General features: G+C 44.8%; 1 non-coding gene and 1 pseudogene across 1 annotated transcript; both read right to left on the bottom strand.

Moving 5' to 3' along the window:
* Positions 1-6652: 6652 nt before the first annotated feature.
* On the bottom strand, positions 6653-6816 carry LOC113086276 (U1 spliceosomal RNA). The gene has a single exon (XR_003284743.1). It is a non-coding gene; the product is annotated as a U1 spliceosomal RNA (small nuclear RNA).
* Positions 6817-7190: 374 nt separating this feature from the next.
* LOC113086283 (uncharacterized) lies at positions 7191-7367 on the bottom strand (annotated as a pseudogene).
* Positions 7368-10543: the final 3176 nt, after the last annotated feature.

Genomic DNA, 10543 nt, shown 5'->3' with positions numbered 1-10543 from the left:
AAAAGGTGGGGGTCTGGGAGGCCTTTTCCACCGTTCTCCGGCCTTTTCTTGATGGTCTCCCTCTTCAGGCGCTCCCACTTGGACCCCCACAGGAAGTAAAACACCGCCCTCTCCAGTTTCCCAGGAACCACCGGGGGGCTAAAAACAGAACAGACAAGTAAAATCAGAGGTAAAATCACAGATTTAAAATTAAAACCTTGCCTTCCATCGTCATCTGTCTTAGTCCCCAAAACCCAGTCTTTTCCTAACTTTCCCTAACAAGTCAGGTCCAGTTTTCCCGTCCACCCCGTCTTTATCAATTTAACGCCTAAAATCTTAAAATCGTTGTCTTTAAAACCAAATCAAGTCCTCCTGTGTCCACGTCTCCCCACGGGCCCGAAGAGCTGGGCCTCGGACTTGTTTCTATTGAGTTTGGCGCCCGAGGCCCGACCGTACCAGTCAGTCAAGTCCAGTGCTCTTCGTATTGATAAAACGTCTGTGGCTAAAAGAGTTACGTCGTCCATATATAAAACACAGGTCGCCGTCAGTCCCCCCGTCCCAGGAACGTCCAGTCCTTTGATCCATTTGTCCCTTCTCAAGATCTGTGCCAGTGGCTCGATGCAAGCCACATACAGAAGAGGAGATAAAGGACATCCCTGACGGACACCACTGTGTATGTTCACAGCTTTGGAAAGATGCCCATTTATTAGAATTTTGCTGACTATTCCCTTGTACAGCAGTCCCACCCAGGCTATAAACCTCTTTGGAAACCCCATTTTCTCCAGAACCTGGAAGAGGTACTGGTGCGAGACTCGATCAAATGCTTTTTCAAAATCTAAATTTAGGACTACTAGCCGAATATTTCTGTCTCTCGCGTAACAGATGGCGTCTCTAATCAGCACTAGGTTGTCTGTTATCTTTCTTCCGGGCACAGAACAAGCTTGATCCGGGTGAATCACGTCCTCTAAAACAGTTGACATGCGTGTTGCTAAAACTTTGCTAAAAAGTTTATAATCGAAATTTAAAAGTGTTATGGGTCTCCAGTTTTTTAAGTCAGTCCGGTCACCTTTTTTGTGAAGTAAAGAAACTATCCCTATTCTAAAACTGTCTGGAAGTCTGTCGAGGGTCTCAAACTCTTTAAAAACTGTCAAAAGCTCTTGTCCTAAAATGTCCCAAAATGTTAGATAAAACTCCAGGGGAAGTCCATCCACTCCTGGGGACTTCCCCTTTTTAAAACCTCCAAGAGCTTTTTGGGTTTCTAAAATGTTCAAATCTTGGGCTAAAATCTCATTTTGACAGTCGACCCTTTTCTCAACAAAATTTAAAACTTCTTTTACGGTGTCTGAGTGTACCTTTTTAAAACTATATAAAGCCCCATAAAATTTTTCCACATCCTCTAAAATCTCTTTTGTTGTGTTAACCTCCCTATCCCCTGTTTTAACCCTGGTTAACCCCCCACCCCTTGTTATTATTTTCTTAAAAAAATATCTGGTACACTTTTCCCCTTCTTCAATTTCTCTCTCTTTGCTTCTTAAAAGGACCCCTTTACTTTCTATATTGGCTAAAACTGACATTTCCTTTTTTACATCCTGGATTTCATTGTTAAAATCAAAACCATTATTTAAAAGATTAAAATACCTTTGTAGTCTTTTTTGCAACCCCAACATGCATTTCTTTTCCCTACTCTTCTTTTCTTTCCCTATCTTTCTAAAAAACTGTCTCGTCCGGTCCTTTACCATCTCCCACCACTGTGCACGTGTATCATAAAAGTCTTGGAGGGTCTGCCATTGGCTGAACTGTTCCCTATATTCTAAAATTACATTCTTGTCTTCCAACAGGGAACAGTTCAGCTTCCACAGCCCTCCCCCTACCGTCACACCCATGGGCAGTGAAAGGGTGCAAGACAGCATCATGTGATCAGAGAAAAAAAGGGGGGTTAATGTAGCATCGGTTGGCGGGCAGTCCCTTGTAAACACGTAGTCGATTCGAGAGGCTTTGGTACCATCACCACTGAACCAGGTGAAGCCCTCCTCTCTTTGATGCAAAATTTTAAAACAGTCGACTAAATTAAAATCTCTGACTAAACCCTGCAATAAAACCGACGTTTTGTCCACTCTAAAATCCTCCCCTACCCTTTTCCTGTCTGTTTTAGATAAAACACAATTAAAATCCCCTGCTACCATTAGGGGAGCCCTACCTAGCATGTGGGGTTGCAAGTCTTCTAAAAGCTCATATCTTTCGTTCTTTTCCGTAAAACCATATACATTAAGAACATTAAAATCCCTGTCTAAAAAGGTCAGATTTACTAAAAGTGCCCGGCCTTGCCTCACCACAGTGCTGCCCTTCACCAAGATGTTAGGATTATTAATTAAAACCGCAACTCCGTCGTTTTTGTTAAAATTTGATCCGCTCCATATGGAGGCTCCTGCGGACCATAGCTCTTCCATTTTTGTGTACCTAGTTAAAAAGGGCAGAGAACACTCTTGTAATAAAAACAAATCTGACTTAAAAGATTTTAAAAAGGACAAAATACTCTGTGCTCTAATGGTGGACCTCACACTTCTGACATTGATAGTAGAGATGGTGAGGGCCATGAGCAGTAGGGTTAAAAAGGTATGAGGCATTTAAAACAGAAGACAAGAAAAAGACTACAAAAATATGATTAAAATCATGTTACATCTTGTAGCATTTGTCTTTCCTTTTCCCCAGATGAGCTGAGGTCTGGAGGGCAAATGCCTGTCGCTTCAGAGGCCACAGAGGGAACCTCTTGTGGCTCCTTTGGCGATGATGCTGTTAGCTTAATGTGCAAAAAGGAAACCTCATTTGGGGACTCTAGGGGCCACATGCGCTCCAGATCTACCGAATCGGAACTATCGAGCTTATATGCTGCCCTAGATTTTTTCTCCTCCATTACAATCAGAGGAGACCCCGCAGGTCTTTTTTGCACCTGAGCATTAGGGAGTGAACACTCTGTCTCACTCCCGGTGGATTCTTCCACCCCATCCGAAACTGTTACCAGTGATTCTTCCTCACTTTCCTTTCCTTCCATTACCATTTCCTGTTCCGTTGCCTCCGCCCCTGTGGCCGCCCCACTTCCTCCTTCCTGCCCAATCCCTGAGGCCGGCTGGGAATTTGAAATTCCCGCCAAAACCTCAGGGACCGCCTCCTCTCTCCTTTGTTCCTTCGTTTGTTGCCCATGTGGGGCGGCCATTTTTAGCTTGTTGGCAAAACTTTTAGGGCAGTCTCTGTAGAGATGGTTTGTTTCTCCACAAAGATTGCACCGTCTGCCATTGGTACAGTCATCAAAACTGTGACCAATTTCTCTACACTTCCCACAGATTAACTCTTGGCATGCTTCAGATAAATGACCAAACCTTCCACACTTTCTGCAGAGTTTGGGCATTCCTTGATAATGTATGTAGCCTCTGTTCTCTCCGAGCACAATCATGGAAGGCAGATGCTTCAGGCCCTGGTAGCCCCCAGCGTCTTCCCATTGTTTAATGGGAATTCGCCAGGAGCATGTCCAAATGCCATCTTCATCTAACACTTTGACAGGCTGGCCTCGAACAGTGCAAAATCTACCCAACCAAACACAAATATCATCTCCAGTCACGGTTTCATTGAACATCCTGACAATCACAGTTTTAAGTGTGTTATCAGAAAGTTTCTCAACAGTGAACATGGAAAACTGGGCTTTAACTGATTCAAACCTTTGCCAAAAGTCACTAAGTAGGGAAGCGGTTTTAAAACTAACATCAAATCCTTTGTTCAAGGGCAGAGTCATCAAACAATTCAGGTCGTCACATTTAAAAGCTAAGGTCTTTTGGATCAGCTTCCTGGAAAAGTCCATACGGGACATTCCCAGGAGCTTCCCCTCACCCTGCCTGAATAAAAAACGCACGCTGTGGTGCCTCCGCACGCCGGCACGGGCAGCCGACATGATAGAGGCACCAACAGCCTAAAAACTTAAAACAACAATAAATACAACAATAAATAACAAAATAAATAATTAAAAGACCTTACCTTAAAACTTGTTGGAGCCCGAAGCAGCAGAGTTCAATATACCTCCCGAAGTTGTGTGACTCAAGATATGAAGGGATCTCGAGTCAGGAAACCTCCAAGAGGCGATCGCAGTCTCAACCATCCGACAAGATACTTGATCTTAGCCAAAAGGCCGAGAAGCGATGCTGCTAAGACGCAGCAGGGAGGAAGCCGGACACGGCGATGCCCATCTCGGCTTTGGTAAGTTTTGGGAGACCTAAAAACGCTGGGGGATGGTACCCTGATAGCACACATACATCTAGGAGACGTCTATTTGACATATGAATTTACATCTGCAAGATGTAGTTTTAAGGCTGTTTGCTCATCTGCAATACGTCTATTGGACGTCTCCTTTTAGCAGTGTTTGGAAGGTTACTTTGGAAATGTAATAGGTTACAGATTACAAGTTACCCTGTTTAAAATGTTATAGTAGTATAACTTTTTCAATTACTTTATTAAAGTAATGTAACTAATTACTTTTGAGTACTTTTAGATTACTTTTCTAAATTTGTGAAAATTAAATAATAATAAATAAAAACATATACATCAACTCAAATACAGTTATCTAATAAGCATGTGTCATTCCTGTATAATAAACTCCTGAAACATTGGTGTTTTTTTAAACTGCTGTCTCTTTGTATATGATATGATAGGTAAAATGCATGACGTGACACAGAGCAGTTCTAGAAATGATGTTTATGTGCTCATGTACTCCTATATTGAGGCGGCAGAGGCTGACAACACTGCAAGCTTCAGTAGGCCTATTTGTATTAAATGAAACTGCATGTTTTTGCCATTAATTTACAGGAAGGGCGGACTGGGAAAAACAAAAAATTCTGTTAAAATTCTGGAAATTATTAGGGCGTATGTCTCAGAACAGTCAGTGCAATTTGGGAAAGAAATCAGTGAAATCTGTATGTGGATGTGTGTAAATATTCAAATGTAATTGCCTTTGTAATCGTTAAAAATTTCATAAGTAACTTTAATTTAATTACTAATTTTTTCTTCGTAACTGTAACTAATTACAGTTACATTCATTTTGTAATTAAATTACGTAATGCTGTTACATGTAACTAGTTACTCCCCAACACTGCCTTTTAGATGTCAGATAGATGTCAATTAGATGTCTTTTAGATGTTTATGATTTAGAAGGTATATAAAACTGACATCTGAAAGGCGTATGTCAGACGTTTGTAGATGGCAGATGCTTTCCAGATCAACAGTTCTTTAACAGACATCTTGCAGACGTAAGTGTGCTATCTGGGTAGTACCCTCCCCTGTCTACAACGTCACCGGGCCTCGTCCCGATCGGCCTGACGGAAAGTACGGCATGGCTCGTAACTCCCAAACGGTTGGTCGCAGAGCCACGTGCCTTATGACACCGGAATCCTTGGCTCGAGCCGAACGAGACGCAGGTCTCAGATTGGCCCGTCGCTCTGACGAAATTTTCGGGTATTTTGGATTTTGTCGAAAACCTTCTTTTGCAACCTGGCGCCAGGTATTTGGCCCAGTCCCACCCAAATCAGCACAGAAAGCTTCTCTGGAGTCTGAGTGTCAATAATCATCCAAAAATAGAGGAAATTTCCATTCACCTTGGCGAGGGGACCTCAAAACGTGCTAAGGTGGCGTGTCCGAGGTGGCTCGAATGGCTATAACTCCAGGAAGGAGTGAGATCCCTTCACCCAAATCGGCACACCTGTGCAGGGGCTCAGTCCGAGGCCAGGCGAAAAGGGACGCGGCGACAGGCCACTAGGTGGCGCCGTAAGCTGAAAAATAGGGAAAATGTAATGTAAATGGACAATCAAACAAAGATGAAAACACCTGCAACACTGCGGGATGGTAGTACCCTCCCCTGTCTGCAACGTCACCGGGCCTTGTCCCGATCGGCCTGACGGTGGAACTGCAGCGACGGAAAGTACGGCATCGCTCGTAACTCCCAAACGGTTGGTCGCAGAGCCACGTGCCTTATGTCACCGGAATCCTTGGCTCGAGCCGAACGAGACGCAGGTCTCAGATTGGCCCGTCGCTCTGACGAAATTTTCGGGTATTTTGGATTTTGTCGAAAACCTTCTTTTGCAACCTGGCGCCAGGTATTTGGCCCAGTCCCACCCAAATCAGCACAGAAAGCTTCTCTGGAGTCTGAGTGTCAATAATCATCCAAAAATAGAGGAAATTTCCATTCACCTTGGCGAGGGGACCTCAAAGCGTGCTAAGGTGGCGTGTCCGAGGTGGCTCGAATGGCTATAACTCCAGGAAGGAGTGAGATCCCTTCACCCAAATCGGCACACCTGTGCAGGGGCTCAGTCCGAGGCCAGGTGAAAAAGGGCGCGGCGACAGGCCACTAGGTGTCGCTGTAAGCGACAACAAAATTAATACGAATCGAAAAAAAGGACAACCAAACAACATGGAGACAGTTACAGCTAGGCTGCAGTCAGTCCAATCTACTTTCAAAGTAAGGTCTGCGCTATGTTCGAACTAAACTACCCACCAGGGTCCGATTTTTCAAGAGCGCAAGTGACTTTGTTTCACAGGCGCACAACACAAATCTCGCATGTGACAGAACTCCCCATTCTGAAAGGAAAATAAATAAAAAACTGTAAAAACCTCTTCTGCTTTGTTTCACCAACAATTTCAGGGGAGAGCGCGAACGCAGTCCCCCACTACCATAAATTATGCAGTCGAGATTCCCGCATTTGGGGAATTCGCAGGGGTCAGCATGGCCGGAGTGCAATGGACAAGCCTCGCCCTGGGTGAACCGCCTTCTTGATCATGGTGTCTCCCCTGCCAGGTAAGTATGAAGGCCCAGGCGGTCAGCCAGAGGTGTGATTTGCATCTCTACCATCCTCACCAACGGTTAGCCCTCCGCCCCCCCTCCAGGAAAGGAAGGACGGGTGCCTTCCGTTACTGGCCTGGAAACTGCCAAGCTCATGGGCCGGTGCTTCCCAACGCCAGTTTTAGATGACTCTCTTTAAACAAACACACCTGATTCGATGCGTCACCTCGTCTGTGAAAGACTTCAAGACCTCAGGTGGGTGCATCGTTAGTGGAAGAGTCCAAGACCCCAGGTGGACACATCAGGAAAAAAGTTTGCAATAAACCACAGCATCTGCAACGGCAGCTCTCATTCCTTGTTCTGCTATTCGACACAATAAATGGCAATCCCCAAAAAGGGAAAGCACACCGTTCCTGGAGACACTGCAATACCAGGCCGATGCATGGAGTGGACGGAGCAAGCCCCGGCTCCAGCTCCGTGATCTAAAAATCCATTTAATATGTAGTCCCCGGATGGGGGACGTATCAGATATTAAACTGATAAGAACAGATTTTTTTTCTTTCGAAAAAGTTTTATTGTCACCATTTACATTTTTTCCATTTGCATTTTTTCTTTTTCACACAACATTTTCTTTTTAATCACACATTAAAACAAGCAATATAATATATAATAAATACACATGGTAAAATGAAATAAACAATCATTTTTAAAAAGCATTTGATTAAAACCACAGTGTTTTGCTTGTTTTTAAAAGTCCATTATTGAGGTGTGTTTAAAAGGTGCGGTCAGTTCCAAAGTAAAACACAAATTTTAAAAAAAGCAAACAAGCCTCGTATATATGTTAATAAAACCTCTTTCATAATAAAACAATAAAAAACACCAATTAAAAATCATCTGTTGTGCAAGACCGGGGGTGAGTCCTTATCAAGTGGGTCATCACCCCACTCTCCAGAACAGGGACATGAGATGCTACTTTATGGACTCAGCGGAGATCCCCTCTCCTCCGGCCCGCTGGCCCGCTGTTCCCGTAGCCAGAGTGGTGAGGGTGCATCTACGGGCGGCCAGGGTCGGTGCCTGCCGGGACCCTCTCCGTGCGACCCCGGCCCCCCCGTCCGAATATCGTCGTCCGGTACCCCTGCAGCATTGATGTTACCTTTAGCTCGCATGCATGGAGGGTTACCGTAACGCGCTTCCCCACCAGCAGGTTTCTGGTGGCCCAGATGGCATCCTTGATGACGTTGAGGGTGAGCCAGAGCGAGGTAAATTTCTGTGCCGTCAAGTCCTTCAAGCCCCGGCCCACCCCAAGGATGGCGAGCTGGTACCCGAACTGGGCCCCACCCGCTGGTAGGCACGGGAAATACAGGGGGCCGGTCTTGGCCCACAGGTCCCGCGCAGTGCTGCACTCCCAGAGCAGGTGGTGGACGGTCTCCGGAGAATTGCAGCCGGACCGCGGGCAGATGGGGTTTTTGGCCATGCCTCTGGAGTGCATAACCGCCCTGACCGGGAGGATCTCATGAGCCACCATCCACGATAAGTCCTTGTGCCTGTTCTGGAGAGCGGGGTGAGCCGCGTTCCGCCAAACCTGTTTGGCCTCACTTGGTGTGAGGCCCGGAACTGGACTCACCGGTTCCCGGTCCTGCACAACAGAGATGAGAGACTTGTGTTGAGTTAAAATGGTGACATCTTCACTCTCTAAAAGGTATTTCTTTAAAAACTTTTTTATAAAACTGTACTCTTTGGGCAAGTTAAAAGACACTGGGGTTTTCAAGTCCACTGGTAAAATTTTCAGTGTTCGTAGGTAAGACCCCATCCAAAATCGCGCCATTGCAGCCGTCTTGTTTTCTTTGGATGGGGTCGTGGCATAACTAATGTGCAGGGCGGTGAAGCGGCTGCCTAAAAACAGGTGGGGGTCTGGGAGGCCTTTTCCACCGTTCTCCGGCCTTTTCTTGATGGTCTCCCTCTTCAGGCGCTCCCACTTGGACCCCCACAGGAAGTAAAACACCGCCCTCTCCAGTTTCCCCAGGAACCACCGAGGGGGGCTAAAAACAGAACAGACAAGTAAAATCAGAGGTAAAATCACAGATTTAAAAATTAAAACCTTGCCTTCCATCGTCATCTGTCTTAGTCCCCAAAACCCCAGTCTTTTCCTAACTTTCCCTAACAAGTCAGTCCAGTTTTCCCGTCCACCCCCGTCTTTATCAAATTTAACGCCTAAAATCTTAAAATCGTTGTCTTTAAAAACCAAATCAAGTCCTCCTGTGTCCACGTCTCCCCACGGCCCGAAGAGCTGGGCCTCGGACTTGTTTCTATTGAGTTTGGCGCCCGAGGCCCGACCGTACCAGTCAGTCAAGTCCAGTGCTCTTCGTATTGATAAAACGTCTGTGGCTAAAAGAGTTACGTCGTCCATATATAAAACACAGGTCGCCGTCAGTCCCCCCGTCCCAGGAACGTCCAGTCCTTTGATCCATTTGTCCCTTCTCAAGATCTGTGCCAGTGGCTCGATGCAAGCCACATACAGAAGAGGAGATAAAGGACATCCCTGACGGACACCACTGTGTATGTTCACAGCTTTGGAAAGATGCCCATTTATTAGAATTTTGCTGACTATTCCCTTGTACAGCAGTCCCACCCAGGCTATAAACCTCTTTGGAAACCCCATTTTCTCCAGAACCTGGAAGAGGTACTGGTGCGAGACTCGATCAAATGCTTTTTCAAAATCTAAATTTAGGACTACTAGCCGAATATTTCTGTCTCTCGCGTAACAGATGGCGTCTCTAATCAGCACTAGGTTGTCTGTTATCTTTCTTCCGGGCACAGAACAAGCTTGATCCGGGTGAATCACGTCCTCTAAAACAGTTGACATGCGTGTTGCTAAAACTTTGCTAAAAAGTTTATAATCGAAATTTAAAAGTGTTATGGGTCTCCAGTTTTTTAAGTCAGTCCGGTCACCTTTTTTGTGAAGTAAAGAAACTATCCCTATTCTAAAACTGTCTGGAAGTCTGTCGAGGGTCTCAAACTCTTTAAAAACTGTCAAAAGCTCTTGTCCTAAAATGTCCCAAAATGTTAGATAAAACTCCAGGGGAAGTCCATCCACTCCTGGGGACTTCCCCTTTTTAAAACCTCCAAGAGCTTTTTGGGTTTCTAAAATGTTCAAATCTTGGGCTAAAATCTCATTTTGACAGTCGACCCTTTTCTCAACAAAATTTAAAACTTCTTTTACGGTGTCTGAGTGTACCTTTTTAAAACTATATAAAGCCCCATAAAATTTTTCCACATCCTCTAAAATCTCTTTTGTTGTGTTAACCTCCCTATCCCCTGTTTTAACCCTGGTTAACCCCCCACCCCTTGTTATTATTTTCTTAAAAAAATATCTGGTACACTTTTCCCCTTCTTCAATTTCTCTCTCTTTGCTTCTTAAAAGGACCCCTTTACTTTCTATATTGGCTAAAACTGACATTTCCTTTTTTACATCCTGGATTTCATTGTTAAAATCAAAACCATTATTTAAAAGATTAAAATACCTTTGTAGTCTTTTTTGCAACCCCAACATGCATTTCTTTTCCCTACTCTTCTTTTCTTTCCCTATCTTTCTAAAAAACTGTCTCGTCCGGTCCTTTACCATCTCCCACCACTGTGCACGTGTATCATAAAAGTCTTGGAGGGTCTGCCATTGGCTGAACTGTTCCCTATATTCTAAAATTACATTCTTGTCTTCCAACAGGGAACAGTTCAGCTTCCACAGCCCTCCCC

This window comes from Carassius auratus, unplaced genomic scaffold (assembly GCF_003368295.1).
Source record: "Carassius auratus strain Wakin unplaced genomic scaffold, ASM336829v1 scaf_tig00042997, whole genome shotgun sequence".
Classification (NCBI taxonomy): domain Eukaryota; kingdom Metazoa; phylum Chordata; class Actinopteri; order Cypriniformes; family Cyprinidae; genus Carassius; species Carassius auratus.
The sequence above is the reverse complement of the archived record's forward strand: the minus strand, read 5'-3'. Positions and strand labels throughout refer to the sequence as shown.